The sequence below is a fragment of the Bufo bufo genome, chromosome 6 (assembly GCF_905171765.1).
Source record: "Bufo bufo chromosome 6, aBufBuf1.1, whole genome shotgun sequence".
Lineage (NCBI taxonomy): Eukaryota > Metazoa > Chordata > Amphibia > Anura > Bufonidae > Bufo > Bufo bufo.
This window is the reverse complement of record NC_053394.1, coordinates 357,590,084-357,616,153: the sequence shown is the minus strand read 5'-3', so window position 1 is coordinate 357,616,153 and position 26,070 is coordinate 357,590,084. Positions and strand designations below refer to the sequence as shown.

Genomic DNA, 26,070 nt, shown 5'->3' with positions numbered 1-26,070 from the left:
TGTGAAGACAGTGAAGCATGGTGGTGCAAGCATCATGATATGGGGATGTTTCTCATACTACGGTGTTGGGCCTATTTATCGTATACCAGGGATCATGGACCAGTTTGAATACATCAGAATACTTGAAGAGGTCATGCTGCCTTATGCTGAAGAGGAAATGCCCTTGAAATGGGTGTTCCAACAAGACAACGACCCCAAACACACCAGTAAACGTGCAACATCTTGGTTCCAGACCAACAAGATTGACGTTATGGAGTGGTCCGCCCAATCCCCGGATCTTAATAGAAAACTTGTGGGGTGACATCAAAAATGCAGTTTCTGAGGCAACACCAAGAAATAGAGAAGAACTGTGGACTGTAGTCCAATCATCCTGGGCTGGAATACCTGTTCACAGGGGCCAGGAGTTGGTTGACTCCATCAACACAGATGTTCAGCAGTTCTCAGAAACAGCAGTTATACAACTAAATATTATCTCAGTGATTCTAAGGAAAGCAAAATCTTCAAACATTTTTCAGTTTATATAGTGAATGTTTGAGTTTGTAAAGAAGAATACAAACACTGCTATTTTTTTGAACAGTCTAATATTCACTTTTCTTAATTTTTTTTTAGAGGAACAACACAAATTTGATATTTTTCTTCATGTATTAATTTGGAATAGAATGTGTAGTGTTCCCAATGCATTTGTGTGTACGGAAATAAAAGCTATTAGAAGGATTTTGAGCTTTATTCACTTTTTTAAACACACTGCTATTATTTTGAACACAACTGTGTGGGGCATGCTGTATACTGTTGTATACCTTGTATGTTAAAGGGGTTGTCCAAGATTAGAAAAATATGGCCCACACCTATCCATGAGTTGTGTCTGGTACTTCAGCTTAGCTCTAATGAAGTGATTGAGGCTGACCTGCAATATCACACACCACCTGTGGACAGGTGTGGTGCTATGTTTGGGGGAAAGACCTTTTTTTTGGTCCTGGACAACCCCTTTAACTCTCTCTGTTTGGCAGCTATTTTTGCATATGTTATGCATTTGGGATTGATCAGTTCACACAGCTCAATATATGTGTGGTTTTATGGTGAAAAGCAGTTGTGCATTGTGGATATGTTACGTTGGCCTTGGTGGTGAGTATTTGTCTTTTAAGCCATACTGTTGCAAATTATCCTAAAACAAAGGCCGGCACTGTCCTTTTACAAGAGAAAACACACTAGCGATCAGTGCCAGAATAATATGGTGGTGCTCAGAGATCCAAAGCATGGCACTCACCATAAAAGTCTTCCTTTATGTAATCCAGCGGGCACATACAGCAAGGATGGGAGGGTAATGCAGGAGAGCAGTCGGCCATTACTGTCAGTGATGGCCAGTTCGCAGTGTTCGCCAGCAAACACATGCGGGCTGCCATCTTGACTCACAAGTCCGGCGATGCACAGGTAAGCCCTTACCTGTGCCGCGAGCCGGTCTGAAACGAATGCGGTCATCGGGAGCAGGCAGTTCCGAGAACAGCCCGATGAAGGCCCCCAGCGGCTGTTCTCGTCACTGCCTGCTCCCGGTGAGCGCATTTGTTTCAGACCGGCATAGAATAGGCATAGAAAATGATAAATGAGACGGTCTGGGCGGCCTGCCCCCTTATTAGACCTGGCGTGAGCGGCGAAAAGTCGCAGATTCGGCCGCAAATCCCTTTTGTGACCGAATCTGCTACAGATATTGGGCAGAAATTGGCGTATATCTAATAATAAATTACAACCTATATTTTCATTAACTTTACTTTTAATTTTCCTGTCACAGTAGAAAGTTTTAGATTTCCCCCCCCCAAGTGTTACCTTACCTGCCATGCATTTTATAGTCTAGTCCTTGATGTTGGAAGATATGGTCCCATCATTGTCAAATGAAAATAATAGTACAGTGATATTGATTGAAAATTTATTGTAGAAGAATAATCATTCTAAACAATGAGGCTAAATTATACATTTTTGTAAGCGCCTTTTGTCCAACGTGGTGTACCTAAAAATGTTTTCATTTGCAAAATGGGTATGTTCTGGAGAGTATATTTTTAGCTAACACTTCAGTGCATACCGGGGACCTTTGGGCCACCAGAGAAAATAATTTAAAGGGGTTGTCCGGTTTCAAGAGGAAACTAGACAACTCAAGGGATGGACCTGTAATAAAGAAGAGATGATTACTTACCTAGCAGACCCCGCACCTCTGCTCCTGTTCTCCTGGCAAAGTCTGTTCTCCCGGATGCAGTGATGTCGACAACACGGGACCTCTGCATCCAATCACTTGCCTCAGTGGTGCACTGAAGAAGCCAGTGATTGGCAGCGGTCATGTTTCGTCAACGTGATGCAGCCGGGTCAGCAGAGCCCTGCTAGGAGAACCTGGCGGGATCTGTCAGGTAGGTAATCATCTGTTCTTTATTACAGGTCGATGCCTTGAGTTGTCTGGTTTCCCCTTGAATCTGGGCAACCCCTTTTAAGAGGTACCCAAAAATTGCAGCAATGGAACAGCACAGATGTTCCAGCTTTTGACTGGTGCCACGTCCACAAGTACCGGGTGAACCCCTCTCCACTCCAAATGCAAACTGTAAGACAAGAGCACGCACATCTGGTATCATCTGTGATGGGCCAATCTATGCTGCTATGCCGCAGATGTGACATAGAAAGGTGTCATGATATGATGTCTGCATCGGAGGGTCTATCTATACAGAACATGCCCTCATTCCTACATTTTGCTGTTACTATTGGGCACATATCATGGGAATAAAACCAAATAGGACTTTTCCCTAGCAGGAAGTGATAAGTTCCTTCTTTGCCAGTTTTGTCAGAACCTGAGCCTCTCGAAGGAACACTTCCTTGCCCAGAGATTCTTCAACCACTCTGTGCTTAAATCAGTTGTCTACGTTCTTCGATCTTCTTTCGACCATTTTATTACATTTCATACAAATCTAACACAAAATCTCAACTGCGGGGGCTCAACCTTGGTGTGATTTCAGGTTCTTTTGTCATCAACCATAGCCACCGACCAGTCCTGTGGGTGTTTCTTCATTGTGTACAATCTTCCATGAGACCTGATGTTCTCCATGCCTTGCCTGTCTTCTTTCTAATCTTTTTGTAGTTCATATCGGACATTGCCCACCTTTTATTCCCCGTAGTTCCTTATGTTCCTCCCCGTTATATTATTTCATGTTTTACAAAGGTGTGTACCGGTAAATCCTGGTCTTTAATCTTATCGATATGCTGATTTGCGTTTCTGGCAGTGACAACAGCTGAACACGAAGGCAAACAATAGGAATATGAGGAACAGAAGGCAGAAGGATCCGATTACCACAAGACCTCCCAGAGCCCAGTCATCCCCCAGTATTCGGTTCTTTATGTTTTCCAAAATGGGAGCTGAAGGGTCTAAGATCTGGGCTGTGTCTTGTCCCATCCTGTAAAGGAAAAAATTCTTATTGATTGGTGGTCTTAGGGATCTTACATGCTGACAAAAACATTGACATGCGAGGACTCTATGATCTCTATTATAGTCTCCAGGTCTTCTTTGAATACATTTAGGAAAATACTTAGAACACCAGTCTGCTTCCAGTGAGATGAGTTTGTGTATGGTGTCCATAGACGTGGCCATGTACCAGGATTTGCTGTAGGATTCTGATCTACATTAGATATATATTGCACATTATTTTTATTTGTAACAAGCCCTAATATATCATCAGAAAATGAATTACTGTTTTAAAGGGGCTTTCCAACTTTTTTTTTTTTAACTGATGACCTATCCATCAGTATCGGATTGGTGGGGGTCTGACACCTGGGACCCCCGCTGATCAGCTGTTTGAAGAGGCTGCGGCCTCCTCGCAACTTACCAAGCCGTACATTGTATAGCGGCTGTGTTTGGTATCACAGCTCGTCTCCATTCACTTCAATGGGACTGAGTTGTGCCTAGGACATGTGACTGATGAACGTGACGTCACCGGTCTAAGCTAAGGCTAAGCTGCGAGAACAGCTGATGAGCGGAGACCCCGGGTGTCAGACCCCACCGATCAGATACTGATGATCTATCCAAAAGATAGGTCATCAGTATAAAAAAGTCAGAAAACCCCTTTAATCAAGTTTATACATTAAACCTATTTTTGACACTTTTTGATGTTTCTTTCCATGCCAGAATCTATATTTAAAAAATAATAATTAAATCGGAAATCTTGCAGCTTTTTATTCTAGCCACCTCATCTCATAATAGGCTGACACTTTCTGTTCAGTAGTCATCTCTTCATCTCAGAAAGGATTACACCTGTAGATAACACAGGATCCTCGTTCACAATCGATCGTGGTCACAGCTTATCTACTCCCCTTCCTTGCACAATGACCTCTGCAGAGGGCACAGAGCATGCCCACAACACTTTGCTATAGTAGTCCTCTCCAAACTGCAGTTTTCATGTGGTTGCTGTAACAGCAGTTTAGATCATCATCTGATCGGCGGGGTCTGACACCCGGGACCCCCGCCGATCAGCTGTTTGAGAAGCCTTCTCGCGGTTTACCACTGGCCCAGGGACGTCACTTGAATGGAGCTAAGCCCTGCCCAGGCAATTGATACTAGTCTTGACGTCACTGGGCCTGCGGTAAACAGCGAGAAGGCCGCGGCACTACTGCCAGCGCCGCTGCCTTTTCAAACAGCTGATCGGCAGGGGTCCCGGGTGTCGGACACCCGCCGATCTGATGCTGATGATCTATCCAGAGTATAGATCATCAGTTTAAAAAAATACTGCAGAACCCCTTTAAATGCTATTGTATATAACTATATTGTGCAGCCCTTCAGAGAAGCAGTGTAGAGCTGTAGATATTGCTGTGGCAATCAAGGGGTTACACTGTCCTTGTACAGAGGCAAGGTTCACAATGTGACCACATGAGACACAATGATATTACCTTGTTCTCACGCTGAGTCTCCTCGGGTCTCCTCTCTTTTGTTGTGCAGATTTAGGCCCCTTTTACAGCCCCGCTTTCCCTTCCTGGACTGCTTTCCTCCTCCGCCCAGTCCTGGTTAATGTTTTACGGCTGCCTCCAGATGAAGCTGTATGAGGAGCAGGCCAATCCCCGCTATAGATGAGCCCTGTTGCTCTGCATTTGCTATTGGGTGATGTTAGGCGACTAGTGCTTGGCTTGCAGATCCTGGACAGAAGCGCCGCTGCCTCAGCAGGACTGCTGGGTCTGCCTAGAGATGTCGATGCAGCCCACAGACTTTGTTTTCTTCCACATTTTGCAGTGCAGCCAGACTGATCCGACTGGCATCTCCTGCTATTACTACCACTATAATTATTACATCACCGGGAGAAAAGAAAATCCTAACATGAGGAATTGGATCCTTTTCGTGGATTTTTCATACATCATTATGCTCTTTTTTGAAATACACAGCTCCTCTTGTTGTACTTTTATTTTTTCCTTTTATGCACTTATATAGCGCTGACATATTCTGCAGCGCTTTACAGACATTAGCATCAGGTGGTTCCCAGTGGGACTCACAATCTAAGGTCCCCATCAGTATGTCTTTGGAGTGTGGGAGGAAACCCACGCAAACACGGGGAGAACTTACAAACTCCAGGCAGATGTTGTCCTTGGTCAGATTCGAACCCTGCAAGGCACCAGCGCTAACCACTGAGCCACCATGCTGCCCTTTAAGTAATTGATAAAAAGGAGCATTTAAGGCTTTGTTCACATCATGTGTGAGTCTTCTGTTGAAGTTATATGTTGGATAGGTTCCCAAAGTTTACCTCCGACTGAATATTTTGGTTTAGTCTGCTACACTATTCTTTATAGCAAAAAGTGTGTACTAAAGTTATACAAGACCCACGGACGCCAAAGGACATAATTGGCATCTGTTGAGTGAACGGAGATCTATAGATATGCTTGATGTAAATGCTGAAATCTTTGCTGCATATGTGGGGCTCTGATGTGATATAATTGCAAATGCTGAACTAATAAGTTAGAGATACTTGGCAAATCGTTTTGTACAAAATTATTTGAGCCCGTCTGCCGCACGTCAAGGCAATCTCTAGTTAGACGGGTTCCTAACACTAAATATACCTGTTATGTGCCATAGCGGCTATCATATAATTCAGAAAGTGCAGGTTCCACTTACATGCTGGGCCCGCCTGAATTTTCTGTCATTTTCGGTGCCAAAATGGCCTCCATTATATCCAGGGAAAGCAGTTACCAGCATGCACGCCGGGCCCACTCCACACCACCCCTGGCGCCACATGGTCACCAAGGACTGCAATGAGAGTCCACACACTATCTCTCTCCTGGTGCCAGATGGCTTCAGTGAGTGAGGGGGAGCAGGCCAAGCTATATACTAACACTAATTAAAATCAACCTGTGGGACAGTCGAGCTGGTCAGGAGTGCACGACTGGGGAGGCTGCCACACCTCCAGCACGAACTGCAGAGAAAAAAAGGGGGTCAGTCAGCACATCCCAAAGCGCAGGGGCACGTTGCTATGGCTGACAACAAGACTGTTGAACAAAACAAGCAATGCAACAGCTCACTGCAAACCAAATAAAGTACAAAATTGCATCATAATTGCAAATGCTGAACTAATAAGTTAGAGATACTTGGCAAATCGTTTTGTACAAAATTATTTATTCTGAATTATATGATAGCCGCTATGGCACATAACAGGTACACTGCGTGCAGAATTATTAGGCAAATGAGTATTTTGACTACATCATCCTCTTTATGCATGTTGTCTTACTCCAAGCTGTATAGGCTCGAAAGCCTACTACCAATTAAGCATATTAGGTGATGTGCATCTCTGTAATGAGAAGGGGTGTGGTCTAATGACATCAACACCCTATATTAGGTGTGCATAATTATTAGGCAACTTCCTTTCCTTTGGCAAAATGGGTCAAAAGAAGGACTTGACAGGCTCAGAAAAGTTAAAAATAGTGAGATATCTTGCAGAGGGATGCAGCACTCTTAAAATTGCAAAGCTTCTGAAGCGTGATCATCGAACAATCAAGCATTTCATTCAAAATAGTCAACAGGGTCGCAAGAAGCGTGTGGAAAAACCAAGGCGCAAAATAACTGCCCATGAACTGAGAAAAGTCAAGCGTGCAGCTGCCAATATGCCACTTGCCACCAGTTTGGCCATATTTCAGAGCTGCAACATCACTGGAGTGCCCAAAAGCACAAGGTGTGCAATACTCAGAGACATGGCCAAGGTAAGAAAGGCTGAAAGACGACCACCACTGAACAAGACACACAAGCTGAAACGTCAAGACTGGGCCAAGAAATATCTCAAGACTGATTTTTCTAAGGTTTTATGGACTGATGAAATGAGAGTGAGTCTTGATGGGCCAGATGGATGGGCCCGTGGCTGGATTGGTAAAGGGCAGAGAGCTCCAGTCCGACTCAGACGCCAGCAAGGTGGAGGTGGAGTACTGGTTTGGGCTGGTATCATCAAAGATGAGCTTGTGGGGCCTTTTCGGGTTGAGGATGGAGTCAAGCTCAACTCCCAGTCCTACTGCCAGTTTCTGGAAGACACCTTCTTCAAGCAGTGGTACAGGAAGAAGTCTGCATCCTTCAAGAAAAACATGATTTTCATGCAGGACAATGCTCCATCACACGCGTCCAAGTACTCCACAGCGTGGCTGGCAAGAAAGGGTATAAAAAAAGAAAATCTAATGACATGGCCTCCTTGTTCACCTGATCTGAACCCCATTGAGAACCTGTGGTCCATCATCAAATGTGAGATTTACAAGGAGGGAAAACAGTACACCTCTCTGAACAGTGTCTGGGAGGCTGTGGTTGCTGCTGCACGCAATGTTGATGGTGAACAGATCAAAACACTGACAGAATCCATGGATGGCAGGCTTTTGAGTGTCCTTGCAAAGAAAGGTGGCTATATTGGTCACTGATTTGTTTTTGTTTTGTTTTTGAATGTCAGAAATGTATATTTGTGAATGTTGAGATGTTATATTGGTTTCACTGGTAAAAATAAATAATTGAAATGGGTATATATTTGTTTTTTGTTAAGTTGCCTAATAATTATGCACAGTAATAGTCACCTGCACACACAGATATCCCCCTAAAATAGCTAAAACTAAAAACAAACTAAAAACTACTTCCAAAAATATTCAGCTTTGATATTAATGAGTTTTTGGGTTCATTGAGAACATGGTTGTTGTTCAATAATAAAATTAATCCTCAAAAATACAACTTGCCTAATAATTCTGCACTCCCTGTATATTTAGTGTTAGGAACCCATCTAACTAGAGATTGCCTTGACGTGCGGCAGACGGGCTCAAATAATTTTGTACAAAACGATTTGCCAAGTATCTCTAACTTATTAGTTCAGTATTTGCTATTATGATGCAATTTTGTACTTTATTTTGTTTGCAGTGAGCTGTTGCATTGCTTGTTTTGTTCAACAGTCTTGTTGTCAGCCATAGCAACGTGCCCCTGCGCTTTGGGATGTGCTGACTGACCCCCTTTTTTCTCTGCAGTCTGATGTGATATGTTTCTTTTCCCCTCTTCCTCTTTTTTCACTCTGTTCTCTGTCTCCTCCTTCTTTTCTCCATATCTCTTCCCATTCTCTATCTCTGCTCCTCTTTTTATTCCTCTCTACTTTCTTTCTTCTTGTTTTGCATCCCTCTCTTTCCCCAATCTTTTTTGTCCTCTCCCTCTCCTCACCCCTTTTTGTGTTCCACTTAAAGAGCATCTGTCAGCTTGATGAACTCTGTTAAACCAGACATCATATAGTCCATGGCAATATCTTTCTAACAAAGCTAGAACCAGCACTGCACCTCACATGGGTCCAGAGATCTCCCATGCATTGCTCTGCTGACAGCTCAAGGGGAGTGTCTTTTCTGCCACAGCTCAGGGGGCGTGTCTCAGCTCTCCCTATCACAGCTCAGGGGGCGTGTCTCAGCTCCCTATCACAGCTCAGGAGGAGTGTCCTTGCTCTCCCTATCACAGCTCAGGAGGCAGTTGAAAGATGAAACTGAGCATGTGCGGCCATCTCAGTGAGCAGGACAAAGAAATAAGAAATTAAGTGGCACTATACAGGTACATTTTATTGAATAACTCAGTGGCTATACAACATTTTTAATTACATGCAATTACAAAAGTATTCAGATCCAGGTGCTGGTTTGAAAACTGTAGAACTGTAGAACAGTCTGTTCGTTGGGGAGCCTAAGGGCTCTTTCACACGAGCGGATCCCTTGCGTGGAATCCGCTGCGTGAAAGAGAGCCAAGCCCCGCTCCGGACAGCAGAGACGCGCAGCATTAACATGATTGATAATGCTCCGTGCCTCTCTGTGGCTACAAAATCACGGCGACAACTTTATCTCAGTGTGATTTTGTAGTAAAAAGGTCACAGAGAGGCACGGAGCATTATCAATCATGTTACTGCTCAGTGTCTCTGCTGTCCGGAACGGGGCTTGGCTCTCTTTCACGAAGCAGATTACCCACACGGCATCCGCTTGTGTGAATGAGCCCTAAGGGTGGCTTGTACTCAAAATAGTCAACAGGGTCGCAAGAAGCGTGTGGAAAAACCAAGGCGCAAAATAACTGCCCATGAACTGAGAAAAGTCAAGCGTGCAGCTGCCAATATGCCACTTGCCACCAGTTTGGCCATATTTCAGAGCTGCAACATCACTGGAGTGCCCAAAAGCACAAGGTGTGCAATACTCAGAGACATGGCCAAGGTAAGAAAGGCTGAAAGACGACCACCACTGAACAAGACACACAAGCTGAAACGTCAAGACTGGGCCAAGAAATATCTCAAGACTGATTTTTCTAAGGTTTTATGGACTGATGAAATGAGAGTGAGTCTTGATGGGCCAGATGGATGGGCCCGTGGCTGGATTGGTAAAGGGCAGAGAGCTCCAGTCCGACTCAGACGCCAGCAAGGTGGAGGTGGAGTACTGGTTTGGGCTGGTATCATCAAAGATGAGCTTGTGGGGCCTTTTCGGGTTGAGGATGGAGTCAAGCTCAACTCCCAGTCCTACTGCCAGTTTCTGGAAGACACCTTCTTCAAGCAGTGGTACAGGAAGAAGTCTGCATCCTTCAAGAAAAACATGATTTTCATGCAGGACAATGCTCCATCACACGCGTCCAAGTACTCCACAGCGTGGCTGGCAAGAAAGGGTATAAAAAAAGAAAATCTAATGACATGGCCTCCTTGTTCACCTGATCTGAACCCCATTGAGAACCTGTGGTCCATCATCAAATGTGAGATTTACAAGGAGGGAAAACAGTACACCTCTCTGAACAGTGTCTGGGAGGCTGTGGTTGCTGCTGCACGCAATGTTGATGGTGAACAGATCAAAACACTGACAGAATCCATGGATGGCAGGCTTTTGAGTGTCCTTGCAAAGAAAGGTGGCTATATTGGTCACTGATTTGTTTTTGTTTTGTTTTTGAATGTCAGAAATGTATATTTGTGAATGTTGAGATGTTATATTGGTTTCACTGGTAAAAATAAATAATTGAAATGGGTATATATTTGTTTTTTGTTAAGTTGCCTAATAATTATGCACAGTAATAGTCACCTGCACACACAGATATCCCCCTAAAATAGCTAAAACTAAAAACAAACTAAAAACTACTTCCAAAAATATTCAGCTTTGATATTAATGAGTTTTTGGGTTCATTGAGAACATGGTTGTTGTTCAATAATAAAATTAATCCTCAAAAATACAACTTGCCTAATAATTCTGCACTCCCTGTATATTTAGTGTTAGGAACCCATCTAACTAGAGATTGCCTTGACGTGCGGCAGACGGGCTCAAATAATTTTGTACAAAACGATTTGCCAAGTATCTCTAACTTATTAGTTCAGTATTTGCTATTATGATGCAATTTTGTACTTTATTTTGTTTGCAGTGAGCTGTTGCATTGCTTGTTTTGTTCAACAGTCTTGTTGTCAGCCATAGCAACGTGCCCCTGCGCTTTGGGATGTGCTGACTGACCCCCTTTTTTCTCTGCAGTGTGATGTGATATGTTTCTTTTCCCCTCTTCCTCTTTTTTCACTCTGTTCTCTGTCTCCTCCTTCTTTTCTCCATATCTCTTCCCATTCTCTATCTCTGCTCCTCTTTTTATTCCTCTCTACTTTCTTTCTTCTTGTTTTGCATCCCTCTCTTTCCCCAATCTTTTTTGTCCTCTCCCTCTCCTCACCCCTTTTTGTGTTCCACTTAAAGAGCATCTGTCAGCTTGATGAACTCTGTTAAACCAGACATCATATAGTCCATGGCAATATCTTTCTAACAAAGCTAGAACCAGCACTGCACCTCACATGGGTCCAGAGATCTCCCATGCATTGCTCTGCTGACAGCTCAAGGGGAGTGTCTTTTCTGCCACAGCTCAGGGGGCGTGTCTCAGCTCTCCCTATCACAGCTCAGGGGGCGTGTCTCAGCTCCCTATCACAGCTCAGGAGGAGTGTCCTTGCTCTCCCTATCACAGCTCAGGAGGCAGTTGAAAGATGAAACTGAGCATGTGCGGCCATCTCAGTGAGCAGGACAAAGAAATAAGAAATTAAGTGGCACTATACAGGTACATTTTATTGAATAACTCAGTGGCTATACAACATTTTTAATTACATGCAATTACAAAAGTATTCAGATCCAGGTGCTGGTTTGAAAACTGTAGAATATTTTTCATGGGACAACCCCTTTAAGTGTAGCTCAAATCTGTGGCCCTGTTTTAGAGAAATATGTGCTTTATTCAATATTCTAATTGGGCGTTTGGAGCACAGAGGGGCAGACCTAGCCTTTCGGAGTACTGCATCCCAGCCACCATTCAATTAGCTACTCTCCCATCCCCTAAGTGACAGGGCTAGATATCCTCACTTTCTTCTGCCCTGCAATCCCTGCACATTCACCAGTGCTTGCACAGATCAGATCTCTGCATTGGGAAAAGTATACTGCCCCTATGATGGGGGTCATTTGTGCTGCTGCAGCCAATGACTGTCTTCAACAGTGGTGGTCCACTTGCCCGATTTGCATATATTAAAACATCATTTTTCTCAGCAATGCGGGCACATATGAACATGGGACAGCTGCAAACAGGTCAGTCAGTTTCATAGGTACAAATCTGCTGACAGATGCCTTAATTGCAAAAGAGAACAGTCTGTTCGTTGGGGAGCCTAAGGGCTCTTTCACACGAGCGGATCCCTTGCGTGGAATCCGCTGCGTGAAAGAGAGCCAAGCCCCGCTCCGGACAGCAGAGACGCGCAGCATTAACATGATTGATAATGCTCCGTGCCTCTCTGTGGCTACAAAATCACGGCGACAACTTTATCTCAGTGTGATTTTGTAGTAAAAAGGTCACAGAGAGGCACGGAGCATTATCAATCATGTTACTGCTCAGTGTCTCTGCTGTCCGGAACGGGGCTTGGCTCTCTTTCACGAAGCAGATTACCCACACGGCATCCGCTTGTGTGAATGAGCCCTAAGGGTGGCTTGTACTGAACCTGACTACCGCCGAGATCATTTTTAGTTTTTTACACTAGTAGCAAAAACACCCAAAAGGGCTAAAATAAGGTAAACTAGGCACTTAGGATGTATTACTTAATGGCAGGTTTTTATATGTTAGAGAGATTTACTCCAGCTTTTTTAACCCCTTCAAGACCGTGAGATTTTTCATTTTTTCATTTTCGTTATTTACTTCCTGCCTTCCAGGATCCATAACTTTTTTATTTATTTTTTTTTTTTTTCTCATTCACTTAGCTGTGTGATGGATTTTTGCAAGATAAGTGGCACTTTCTAATGACACCATTTCATATTGCATACGATGTATGGGGAAGCTGGAATAAATTTCAAAAGGGGTGGAATTGGGGAAGAAAACTCAAATTGTGCCACAGTATGTTTTGCTTTTACTGCGTTCCTAGTGCAGTAAAATTCACCTGTTAACTTCATTCTCCCAGTCAGTACGATTATAGCAATACTACAGTTGTAAAGTTTTGCTTGTGTTTTAGTACGTAACTTTAGGGAAAAAATTTTCTTTGCATTGCCATATTCTGATCCCCATAACTCGTTTTTATTTCTGTCTACGGAGCTGTGTAAAATTTTTTTTTTGTGGCGATCTGGAGTTTTTATTGATACTATTTTGATGTGTGTATGACTTTTTAATCACTCTTTACTCAATATTTTGGGGGAGATGAAGAACAAGAAAAAGGCAAATCTTAGCTCCCGCTAAGCATCTGAACGGATCCCTTGTTTAAAGACCCGACTTCCGCCGTACGTATATGGTGGAGGTCAGGGACGGGGTAAAGATGAACTTGTGTAAGGGCTTGTTCACATCTGTGTTGGAAGCTTACAGTCTTTAACAACAAGGAAGTTTATTTTTGATTCTTACAAGTAACAGTCGAAAATATGCCACAAGAGGCCTTGTGATGAAAAGAAGCGTGAAAAAATAGTTGCGTTCATTTAGTCAACTGCACTAAAAATGATAGCTGTAAAATAAAAGGGTGACTGTTCCATTTTTTTCCCCAGTCCATTGGATCTTGTTTATGAGGCCATTTGCACTGTGTACGTTAATCCAGCAGTATATATATTTATATATATATATATATATATTTTTTTTCTTTTTCCAGTTCTGTGCATCGTCTTTTGACAGTTTAATAGTATAATTGTCACGCAAGCCGCTGCATTAGGAGCCAGCAATCCAGGGATATTTAGAGATGAAATAGTCATGAGACCTCGGTTTTCTGTGAGCTTAATGGCTTACGATGAGTCCTTTTTAGATTGTGATTACATATGGCTTCCTCGTTACTATACCACATTGTACTTTGTATTAGATTTTATACAGACAGTGGGGAAAACTTTGTAAGTTTGCCAGTTTGCTGGCATTAAAAAGTCACAAATTTTGGCGCATGGTCCCTTTTGCACAAAAAATTTGACTTATTAGTCGTTTACATTGCATTTGCATCTTTAAACATGAAGTGGGCTGGAGGGACTGTGATTATGTGGTCCAACAGATTTAAGAAAACTGGCATTAGTTAAACCAGAAATATACGCCAATTCCTTGCTGGTGTAGATTTTAGAATCTGGTGCATGGACCTCCTCCCAATTTTCCAAAATTATTAAAAAGCATGTACCTCTTAATAATTTTGGTGCATCTTCCTCCAGCAGACTTTATAATGACCAGAGCTAGTCTTAGTAAATTTCCCCCAATTTCCCCCAAATTGCATTATGTGTCCCTAACCTTGCGTATTAAGAGTTCATGAAATCATCATGCTCCAAGGGAATGATCTGTCTTTGGCATCGGTATGAAATTTATGCCCGTTTGTCTCTTTCCGTCAAAGAGCGTAGAGTTTTGTCCCCATGTGTTTATCCTGTGCATTGTGCGATTGGTCCTTACATCCAGTCCTTAAATCTCTAGAAATAAGCACAGTCCAGTGATTTTCTTTGGCAATCCACATGTATTTATCGTGGTTAGATTAATGTCCAGTTTAGGTGGCAAGGCATGTAGACCTTTGTTGGCTTTTAGACCTCCGGTTTTGGTTGTACCTTGGTAATACGGCGCTTGTTGCCACAACAGCAGAAGGAACAGGCAAGAATGGCCATCAGTAGTACCACACCTGAAGGAGAACACAGAGAAACTTAATGGTAACACTGGATTCATACTAGGAGAATTCATAGGTCAGCCATAAACCCAAGCTTTATTTCGAAACACCACATTTACATGTCCTCTCCTCGCTACCGATTGTGCATGTATTCTGTACGGTAGGGCAGGATTCCTGAACTCCAGTCCTGCCGGACATGCTTTCAGGATTTCCTTAGTATTGAGAACGTGATATAATTAGTGTCCATGCATCAGGACTTAAAAGGGTTGTCCGAGTTATGAAAAAAAAAAATATAGCACTGAAAATCTGATATATAACTGAGCTAAGCAAGTTTTATGCAAAAATGTATATATATATTTCCTCATTTCCATTGGTTCTTTTCTGGCCCTTTGTTTACATGCAATAAAAACAATCTCTGCCCCTCCCCCTGCTCTGCTAAGGGAGTGAATACAAGAGCTGCCCTGAGTGACATGTCTGCCTGCTGGGAGACTCAGCAGCATGTTTTATGTGTAGAACTACAAGTCCCAGCTGTATAATGACACTGCTAATACACATAGGATCTTCCCCCTACCTTCTTGTGCAATGCTCTCTCTAGTATGTCAGCTCCAGTGCCCAGCATTGTCTCCTCACTGCCTGCAGAGCTGTGCAGCTGAAGGGGTTAAGAATCCTAGCAGAGAGCAGACGGCAGTGAAGGGGGGGGGGGGGGGGGGGGGGGGGGGGGGGGGGGGCTTGGCCAGCACAGTGACGTCTCGTTTACAGGCTTGTAAACTACCCTTATCAGAGAAGGGAGAGAAGCTGACATCACAGGTCATGTGACCCTCAGTCAAATCTGATAAACCAGCCACTGGACATAAAGTGAGTTAATTGGAAAGCTGTTATATTTGCCTAGTTAGGAACATAGAAAGAACAAAAAAATAACTTGGATAACCCCTTTAACACATCTATTCATTCTGTGGGATAATTTCAAGTCATGACCGGTAGGTGGGCCCTGAGGACCGGAGTTGAGGAACACTGCGGTAGAGGGAAGATATCCACTCTTGCGCTCCTGGTGGTGGGTCATCTCCCCGGGGACAAAAGAATTGGGCATGCTAAAACGGTGTAATCCTTATCTACTGCGGGGTCTGCCACCGGGGTAAAGTTGGGAGGCCCCTTACACTTTAGATGGTCAGCCGATCTCGCTTAAATCTTAAATATGGTCAGCTGTAGACCAAATACATTGGTAAAGAGCAGAATCAATACGGTGCACATACTCACCAATAAAGACGAGGATGATGGTGAAGGAAACTATCTCAACAGTGTCCGCCTGAGATATTTGCCTTAATTTCACTAGAAGCCGTTCTCCTATTTTCTGCAGTTCTTCTTGCACATTCTGGGTAGACATTGCGATAGCTGGAATGACTACAGTCTGTGCCTGGAATGGAGGACAGAATTAAAATAAAAGTTACTTTAAAGTGCAATTAAACTTTAAAAAAGCTTTGGACGTGTCATAGTAACATGTGAGAAGCTTGGATGAATGGGGGCCTGGGTGCTGAGACCCCAACCAATCACTGAAATGAAGGGACTGGATCGTTCAGCTATGCCTGATTTTCTCTCCTTGGAGGATGACTTGGCTTCAATACATTTTGCATATCACCTAGTTGGGAAAAATGCAAAGTTCAGCCTATTACTCCACATCGTTGATTCAGAGAGAGACAAATAAACCCATGAGCAGGAGCGGACCGGCCATGGATATTAGAGGGACATTTCCCAGTGGGCTGATGCCCAGGGGTCTGCCCAAACCCTCCTCATGGCCGCTGGCCAGGTACATAAAGATCTGATGCTCTCAGTATTAATTAATGCTAGTAGCTGCAGGTATCCGCCTGGATTCAACTGTATTGCCATCCTCAGTATGGTGATTGGGCAGCATTTTATGGTGCACTGTGATATTTGGTTCTGCTGGGGCGGTATTTTGTGCTGCACTATGGTATTGCCGGCCATGCCTACTTCTTATGTCCCTGCCTACTTGTGGCTTGTGTTGCCCCGCCTTTTGTCAATATGGACTCGCCTCCAACATGAGGCCTTTTTTTTTTGTATTTTTTTTTTTCCAGGGTCACTTTAAAGGGGTTGTCCTGCCATATTTATTGATGACCTATCGTCAATATCTGATCTGCCAGGGATATGGAATAAATCTGTAGATCAGATTGTTGTATGTAGAATATTTATATTGCTCCATCACATTTTGTGACCAGTTTAAAGTAACTAAGATAAGTAAAATTATCAGCAAGAAGAGGAATTTGTCCATATAATCTTTGGTTGTATGTAGGGAGGAGATGGTATGTGCCCTTTTATTAGGAGGTAGCATTGGAGTAATCCTGTACTGACATGGTCTATAACAAATATATGTGCTTTCTGGCCATCCAGTCTGCTTCTGTATCTCTTGCTGTGGCTTTATATTTCATGGCGATGCTCTGCAGATGCGTATCCTGATAGTGGCACTTTAAAGGGAACCTGTCACGATGAACATGGTGTCTGAGCTGCAGGCAGCAGGTTATAGAGCAGGAGGAGCTGAGCTGATTGATGTAAAGTTGTGTAGAAAAAGATTTAGTAAAACTTGTATTTTATTCATTTATATCCCTGCTCATTCTGGGCTTTGAAGTCCAGGAGGTGGTCCTATCAGTGATTGACAGCTATTCAGTCATAGATAGTCAATCACTGCTAGCTCCGCCCCCTGGACTTCAAAGCCCAGAATGAGCAGGACTTGTAAATGTATAAAATACAATTTTTACTGAATCTTTTCCTATAAAACTGTATATCAATCTGCTCTCACATTTTTACCGGTAGCCCTCGTAGGGTGAAAAAGAATAAAGTGTAGGTCATCGTTTACGGAGATTGAAGCTTTCCTGTAAACCCTGATTGTCTAGTAGATAACATAGCACACTAGCGTCTTGTATTGTGTCTTATTTTAGGACATTACAATACTAGTTGGTTTTATACATTGAAACCTCAACAGAAGACCTTCCCCTGATCTAGACGAGATCCTTCGGTGAGAGATTTTCTATTCCCTTATGTATATCGGCCCTCTCCATTCAAAGACCACACTTGCGATCATAAGTGGTCTTAGAAATCCTCACCCTTTGTATTCACCGAGTTGGTATTGAGGGCTGGGTCTTCCTAATTGCGCTGTCTTTTAGTCGTTCAGTAAATGACTATGGATTTTCGTGAACCTAATTGGTTTCCATTATGTATGAACAGGTAAAGTTGTGATGTCATAATGATGCTTATGTCATAGGCGTCCATATCAACCAAGCAGACCCCTGCCTTCAGTTACTATGAGTATGTCTACCCTTGCCTACACTAGTTTTGGTACAAGTTGCCCGATAGGACCCCTGTGTGGCCATCCTTTGGGACTACATCCCAGCTTTACCAGTGCATCAGAAAAGGACCATTTTGTCACTTTTTTTGGTTTCTTTACTTGGGATTGCACCCCTTTCATCATTCAGTTTTGGTAATATGAATGGGTCACGTGCACTGTGACCATAAATGTTCATGGGAAGATTTCTTGTTTTCACATACAATGGCCGTCACAAACTGTTTATTCTCTCAATGAATATAAAATGATAAATGTTTGCAATAGGTCTTAAAGTCCCCTATCGTTATGTTTTTACAGGCTCTATGCAGACTATACGTTTCCATGGTAACAGACTGCAAACAGTTCTGTGTAGTCTGATCCTGCAGTTGTGTTGGCTTCTATCTGTTTCTGTCTAATCTACCAGATGTCTGTTAGTTATAACAAAGTAGGAGGACAAATTGAGGAAAGGATGAGGCTGAAAGGCGCAGGATTGCACTACAGAGACATGTTTGTTGTCTGTTACCATGGAGATACATTGCTTGCGCAGGAGCTGTAGCAACAAGACAATAGGGCATTTTAAATAAGGGCAATTTGAAAATTTACAATTTTTCATTTTACTTTTAGTGGGACAATAAAATAAAAAAACTGGTTGCAATGTGGACAACCCCCAAACCTGTATTACTGGAGAACTAAGCAGATTTCCTTTTCAGGAACATGTCACTAATATAAAGATGAAAAGAGATCCTTGTTCTGCTTTTGTTTATGCATCAAATACGTAAACTGGCAATGCCCCTTTAATTTCCTTTTCTATTTTGAGACTGCCTATTGTCTGCTGGGGGTAAAACCCGGACAGTATTTTTTACTTTGCTTCTGCACAGGAATGATAGGTTTCTGTTTAGCTGCGTCTGCCATATATTCATTACCTCGTAGGAGTCGTCCAGGAGAAATTACCAGAAATTTACTGGACATTGAATAATTATAAAAAAAAAAAAATGAAAAACATTACTTGGGCTACTTTCACACCTGCTTTCGGTGCGGATCCGTCTTGTATCTGCACAGACGGATCCGCACCGATAATGCAAAGGCTTGTATCCGTTCAGAACGGCACTGACAACGCCATACATGTATGTGACTGCTGTAGCCAATCACTGGCCTCAGCGGTAATACTAACTGGCAGCATGAGACCTCTGAGGCCAGTGACTGGCTGCAGCTGTCACACCACCCTGATGTTGGAACGTCATATCTAGACAACCCTTTTAATAACATTTCCTGCAGCTGCTCTCATTTTTCAACTCTCCGACAATGCCCCCTTTAACTCTTTCAAGACATAGCCCATTTTCCGAACTCTGGTTCGGTTCCAAGGTACCACTTGGAACCGAATCAGAATTCGGGAAATCTTTTTTTTTTTACAGTAGAAATTAATTTATGTAGTTATTATGCGAAGTCTCGCGAGACTTCGCAAAGTAATAACTTCGGCTCATAGGAGCCAATACATTCTAATACTGTACGGAGCGCTCGCTCCGTACAGTATTCTGATGAAGTATTATGCGAATCGTCTTCAGATGTTTCTTCCGAAGTCGATTCGCTCATTCCTACTCGTGGCCATGTGGGTTTAATATTTAGGCTTGGTTTGCACATTCAGGTTTTTGTATTCAAGGTGGAAAGATGACTCAGTCTTTCCTTTATTTTTGTCCTCCATTTACGATCCACTCCTGGCTTTGACTTCAGGTTTGTTGATGCAATTTTTGAACGTGGAAACCCAGGCTTCCACCCAGTAGTTTTCTAGACGCGTGTGACCTATAATGATGAAGGTGCCAACTAAAGCACGAGCAACGTTTTCTGAAGCACACATTTGGTAACATCTATGAACTGTTCTACAGTGTTGAAAGTTCATTTCTGCTGTCCTGAAGAGTGTTGGTTTTACAACACATCTATGATTTACTGGAGCTTTCTGAAAGCAACACCAGTCTCCATCCTATTCTTCTACTGTTAAGCTGGCCATACATTTTAGTTTATTTGGACGATGGCTATTCCTCCCGAGCCGTCCATGCAAATGTACGCTGGGCTCGGCCAAGAGGAAAAAGTCATGGGCAGGCATCACTGGCGGTGGATTATCTTTCTTGAGAACTAAAGGACCAGACATGTTGAAATGCAATGTGCCTGGCTTCGTATTCTGTCGAGAGTCGGGACACCGCCATACACATTAGATGGTCCACCGATCCCACCGACATTCATCTTATGTGTATGTGCAGCTTTATTGTATCCAATGATTGCCTTCACCTGGAGACTGTTGCAACTTATATCCACTCCAACTTTAGGTGTTGTGGCTTGAGCAAAATTACCCAAGAGATTGTACAGTACACAAAGAACAACCTAAAGATAGACACACATGTGCCCTATGGAGCGCTTTCACCCATTTTTTTTTAAGGGGTGGTTCAATCTGGACAGCCTCTTTTGATATGATGTATTAGGTCATATGGAGTTGACCTCTGTATGGTCATCTTCATCTAGTTTTGGAGAGGTGGCCACCTTAATGTTCCCTGTTGGTGAATATTCATTATTCATGCATTTGTTCGCGTGCATTTGTTCTCCATAGAACGAGGGTGATAAGGCAGACATCTCTGGCGGGGGCTTATTTCCCTTGAGAACAAAATGAGCAAGCATATGAAATCCGCCATGCCTGATCCTTCTTTACCCCAACATCTGGAGACAACTATAAACGTTCGATAATAGACTGGTCCCACCAATATTGTCAGGTTCAGCTGATGTTCAATTTATTTGTATGTCCACATGTGTGAAAAGAACCGAATTTGTGGATTTACCCGACGCACATCTAATGTGTATGACCAGCTTCAAAGAGCACCAAAGATAGAACCCCTGTGCCATGCTCGGCCCCTCAGTCCCTGCACTAGGCATAACACATTGGGGCAGAGTTTCTCATGGAAATGTCAAAATTCTACCCCATTTGAAGCAATGACCACCAAAATTTATGGACGCTTTACATGGGCTGACAATTGAAATGATTATCGCTAACTAGTGTTACTAGTAATGCTTGTTAGTGATGATCTGGCGGTGTAAATGCACCGCCGATAAATGAGCAAAACGCTTGTTCATCGGGTAATTGTATCTTTTGTGCAGCACAAAGATCATAGTTTCCCAGTGGCAGATCGTGCTGTGTAATCAAGATCTTCTGCTGGGGAACAACGCGACAGTATGGGGAAGAGCGATGGCATCAGCTATCACTCCTCCCCGTACTCTGGAGGAGATCGGTGCTAGTGACTAGCAGATTGTCGGGAAGGAACGCCTCTGCTAGATCGTCATATCGTGTACAGGGACCATAAGCCAACCATAAGCTTATGTTATCATCCACCATCAGCCAGTGTGATAAATTTGGTGCATCTTTATAGATTGGCTAGTCTATATACGGTCTAAATATGAGTCAGGATTAGTATATCTGCCCCAACATCTAAATTTTTCCTGAAATATCCCCGTCCTACTTTATAAAGGTGGCCATACACCTTAGATAGCTACTGGCCAAACAGCTATTACTTCCGACTGGCCATTTAAGTGCTTAATACAGATGACCTATCTTCAGGATGTGACTAATTAGGGTCCGACTCCCAGCACCCCCGCCGATCAGGAGGCAATGGCACTCTGATGTCCATTGTATAGCAGCTGTGCTTGGTATTGCAGCTCAGCCCCATTCACTTGTATGAGGCTGAGCTGCATCTATGTCCATGTGACCGATGAACGTGACATCACTGGTCTATGACGTTTTTTTTAATCAGCGGGGGTGCCAGGATTCGGACCCCCACGCTCAGATACTGATGACCTATCCTGAGGACAGCATCAGCATTTAACACCCGGACGATCCTCTTAACACCGCCGAGCGACCTCTGTGACACCCTTATTTTGACTTCTGCCCTTGTGTCCTTTTTATATTTTATTGCTGTGCTACAGATCTAATGACCCTCACTCAACAATAAGTTAATTCTAATGCCAAATAATAGAAAAAAACATTCCTCATGGGTCCTGGAGACCCCATCGTAAGATATGAATATGATCGCAGCAAAAACTAGAGATTTCTTTGCTTTCTCTGCTTCACTGGCTTAAGTTTTAACCCGGTTATGGAGGAAGTAGGAAACAAATGCTGCTCCAGGATAGAGATTATCATTCCTGTGTGAATTCATGCCGCCCGCTGCTTTGTCATTAATAAGTCTGGCAGTGCCCTGGAATAAGCAATGGCAGAGAAAAAACTTCTGCTCGGAGACCGCCACTAAAAATGAGCACACCCTTTCCGTTCTCACCCCACCTGCTCTGCGTCCTGTCGGAAGACACCCTGCTGCCTTGACTGTTCATACACTTAGCAGACGTCCACTACTCCACAGAACTATAGAAGCTGAATGGCCAACGTTACAAAGGTCAAACACTAGAACAGACTTACATCCCATCCAGGGATTGTGGACCCCCCCCCAAAGCAATTACGGTAATGGTGGTTGATGACTTCCGACGAGGGACTTGTATTTTACTGTTAGAGTCCGTTCACATCATGTTATCATAAAGTGCTGCGATCATGCCACCCCTAGGACCAGGGGAGTGGGGGGGGGGGGGGGTGGAAGGGCATCTGGGAAAATGTGCATAGAAATACATGGAGCAATGTGTAGTCCTATCTGGATCGTGTAATGGGCAGCATTCACATCTTCGAAGGGACTCTTTTGGCAGTTCCATCACGTTTGCAATGCATGGAGTGAAACGCGCAGCAAGTCTGCATCTAAATCTACAACAGATTTGCATGTAAATTTAATAATGTAACATGTGCATACAATCCCTTTTAAAGGGGATCTGTCACCAGATTTCACAAAGCAAACTGCATACATTGCTAAATAGATCTTAGACCTGATGAGGCAGATGTACTTACTTTGAAAATCCATGTCAGAATGGCTATATAATATGTTTTAAGAGCTAGCCCTTCAAGGCATTGTGCTTGGTTTAACAGTGAATTTCCTGGTGACAGACTCCCTGTAAGGCATGCTACACCTGCGGCCCTCCAGCTGTTGCTAAACTACAACTCCCATCATTCCCAGACAGCCTACAGCTATCGGCCTACAGAAAGGCATGGTGGGAGTTGTCGTTTTACAACAGCTGGAGGGCCGCAGGTTGAGCATCCCTGGTCTACGTGATTGAGTCTGAGACACCAGACATTCTAGGGGAGATTTATTAAAGGGGTTTTCTGAGAGGTCATCGGTATCTGATTTGTGGTGGTCCGACACCGCGGTCCCCCCGATGATCAGCAGTTTGAGATGTCAGCGGCGCTCGCAGCCTTGCCTAGGCCATCACGTTCATCGGTCACATGGCTTAGGTGCAGCTGAGCCCCATTGAAGTGAATGAGGCCGAACTGTGATACCAAGCACAGCCACTATACAATGTACGGCGCTGTGCTTGGTGAGCTGAGAGAAGGCCATCGCTCTTCTGCAAGCGCCTTTGTCTTCTCAAAAGGCTGATTGGCGGGGGTCCTAGGTATCGGACCCCCACTTATCAGATATTGATGACCTATCTTGAGGATAGGTTATCAGTTAAAAAAAAAATCTCGGAAAACCCCTTTAAGATTGATGTTTCTTACACCAGTCTTAACTGGAAAGCAATGGAGTAAAATACTAAATTTATTATGAGGTATATACAGCTCTTAATAAATTTGTCACAGCTGGGACACCTTTGGTACATCGTAAAAATTTACCATTAATGTCAGATAGGTGTGGGTCCAACCTCCTATCTCCAGAATGGGACCCACGAACAGAGAGCAGCCGCGTATGCCCAGCCACCCTCCGTTCACCGCTGTTGGAGTTCCAAAAATAGCCAAGTGAGATTGGCTTGGCTATTTCCAGCGATGAATGGAGAGCACGCCGTGCATCCCCCTTTCTCTAGATAAGAGCAGGTCCCAGGGGTCGGACCGGCACCTATCTGAGGTTGATGGCATATCCTAGCAATATGCCATCAGTGTCCCAGATGGGCCGACCCCTTTAACACGTGAAATGACGCCTACTCCTATTAGCAGGTGCAGACTTCCACTATATAATAATTATACTGGCCCCGCCCTCTCCTGATTAACCCCGCCCAGATTTCTCATTACTTTACTCACCTCTCCTTTGAAAAGTCGCAAATTGGAGCATGGATATGTTGTGTCATAAGTTTGCTGCTTTTTCCCATCTGTAGACATCTGATGTACGTGCAGCATTGTGTGTATATATAGTGAATATATACGATACGGTATGAATCTATAAGTTCCTGTAGTATACCAAATGCTTCTATCATCTCATTTTACTGGAGCAGCATCTCAAGAAGCTTTCCTTTTATTCCGTGTAGCACACCTTGTCCTCAGCTCCTGGGTGCCTGGTCGAAAAGTTTAGTCCTTACCCTTTGGCCTTAGTAAAGAGATGGCAGCTTGCCTCTACAGGAAGCGTCCGAGAACACAGTGCACAGTCCTCAAAGACCTCCCTGTTGCATCAAATAATCATTAAATGTCCATTCCTGGGTCACCTGCTCATGTTTTTTCTACAATTATGGTCCAACTTAAAGGGTTTCCAGGACTTAAAGGGGTTATTCAACCCCTATAATGACCCCCCCCCATCAAACTCCTGGGGCCCTCACATTGATTGTACGTACCTCGCTCCCCGATGAATGTGTAGCCACTGGCTAGAGGTCTGGAATGTATTGGATAACACTGACATAATGCTGTCAGTGTTATCCAATACATGCCAGAACTGTAAGGGTTACATAGCATCATAAATCAATATAATGCTATGCGACCCCGGCAGTGCTAGAAGTTCAGGACAGGAGCTGCACTGTGAGTCCGCAGCGTGACACTCGTTCGTCTGAAAGGGGTCTAAGGCTACTTTCACAATTGCGCTGTTAATTCCGGTATTGAGATCTGGCAGAAGATTTCAATACCGGAATTAAACGGATCCGTTTTGATTTTGCACATCAGTTAGGATGCGGTTGTGTAAAATCAAAATGGAAAAAAACGGATCCGTCACTAAATGCATTGAAAGTCAATGGGTGACGGATCCGTTTTTTTCAGGGTCCTAAAAAAATGGATCCTTCACCGTTGATCTAGGATCGTTGCACACGACCGTATTCCCTCCAAGACATACGGTCCGTGAGCGTGCCATATGTCTCGGAGCGGCATTGATTGTGCGCACGGGAGTACACAGATCATGTGAGTGCGGGACAATAGCCCCGCGGGCGGCCTGACGTGCACAGCATCATTGTAATCTATGATGGTGTGCGCTCCCATGCGCGCGATCAATGCCGCTACGGGACATATGGCCCGCTCACGGACCGTATATCTCGGAGGGCATACAGTCGTGTGCATGAGCCCTTACATTGTTTTCAGTGCCGGATCAGTTTCCCCCCCCCCCCATTTTGATGACCGGACACAAAACTGCATCTTGTAGCGGTTTTGTGTCCGGTCACAAAACGCAATGCTGCCAGAACGGAAGACAACCTGATGCATTCTGAATGGATCCTCTGCTGGTTCTCAATACCGGAAAACAACAACGCAAGTGTGAAAGTAGCCTTAGTGAAACCTTATTTTTTTAAGCAAAGTGCACCTGTAATGAGAAGGAAGCATTCAAGTGGAACAGAAAAAGTGCTCTACGTAAAAAATACAAAACATGTCCTTCAACCTTGAAATGACCCATACGTCTCTTATCGTGACCTAAACTGGTTTGGCATTGGAGAGGGTGTGATGTGCATAATAATCTCCCCAGTCCAGCGCTTACAGATTACTTGGCACAAACTCTTCGGTTAGAGACTGGGGGAGCCATACAAAAATAAAAGTCACCCGTGTCATTTTATACCCTAGATGTGCTGAGATGGAAGTATTAACAAATGTGTTTTAGAAGGTTTTGGTGGTCTTGGGATTCACCTACGATATTGAAAGTCCCCTAAACCTCACAGAGTTAGCAGAACGTCAGGCATTTCACAGTGTACTATTGAATGCTACACGGCCAGTCTATGCAATCCGCTACGGCGGTGTTAGTAGAGGGTCCCGGCACGTATTGAAGAGGGTCTGTTGTCTGCAGGAAAAACAACCTTTCCGTTACTGTTATCACAGCTACTTTCTGTCCGGTTTATCCGGTGGAATGTTCTTGTGTCTTTGGGAATGCCATTCATAGCGCTGCTATAGTGTAGGGTTTGTCC

The 26,070-nt window shown here is 43.7% G+C and overlaps 1 protein-coding gene and 3 long non-coding RNA genes across 5 annotated transcripts in view; 2 read left to right on the top strand and 2 right to left on the bottom strand.

Annotated features, from left to right (window-relative positions):
- RECQL5 (RecQ like helicase 5) overlaps nucleotides 1-26,070 on the top strand; it is a 104,336-nt gene that overhangs the window by 38,130 nt on the left and 40,136 nt on the right. The window lies entirely within an intron of this gene.
- LOC121005948 lies at nucleotides 1,510-20,200 on the top strand. Its single transcript, XR_005779987.1, has 4 exons — nucleotides 1,510-1,524; nucleotides 4,055-4,058; nucleotides 13,165-13,710; nucleotides 20,190-20,200. It is a non-coding gene; the product is annotated as an uncharacterized LOC121005948 (long non-coding RNA).
- On the bottom strand, nucleotides 2,904-5,129 carry LOC121005947. Its single transcript, XR_005779986.1, has 2 exons — nucleotides 4,909-5,129; nucleotides 2,904-3,422 (listed from the first exon to the last, which is right to left on the bottom strand). It is a non-coding gene; the product is annotated as an uncharacterized LOC121005947 (long non-coding RNA).
- LOC121005949 overlaps nucleotides 14,452-26,070 on the bottom strand; it is a 24,995-nt gene continuing 13,376 nt past the window's right edge. The window contains exons 2-3 of the long non-coding RNA XR_005779988.1: nucleotides 15,798-15,954; nucleotides 14,452-14,558 (exon numbers count right to left, since the gene is read on the bottom strand). This is a non-coding gene — a long non-coding RNA (uncharacterized LOC121005949). The remainder of the gene's footprint in view (nucleotides 14,559-15,797; nucleotides 15,955-26,070) is intronic.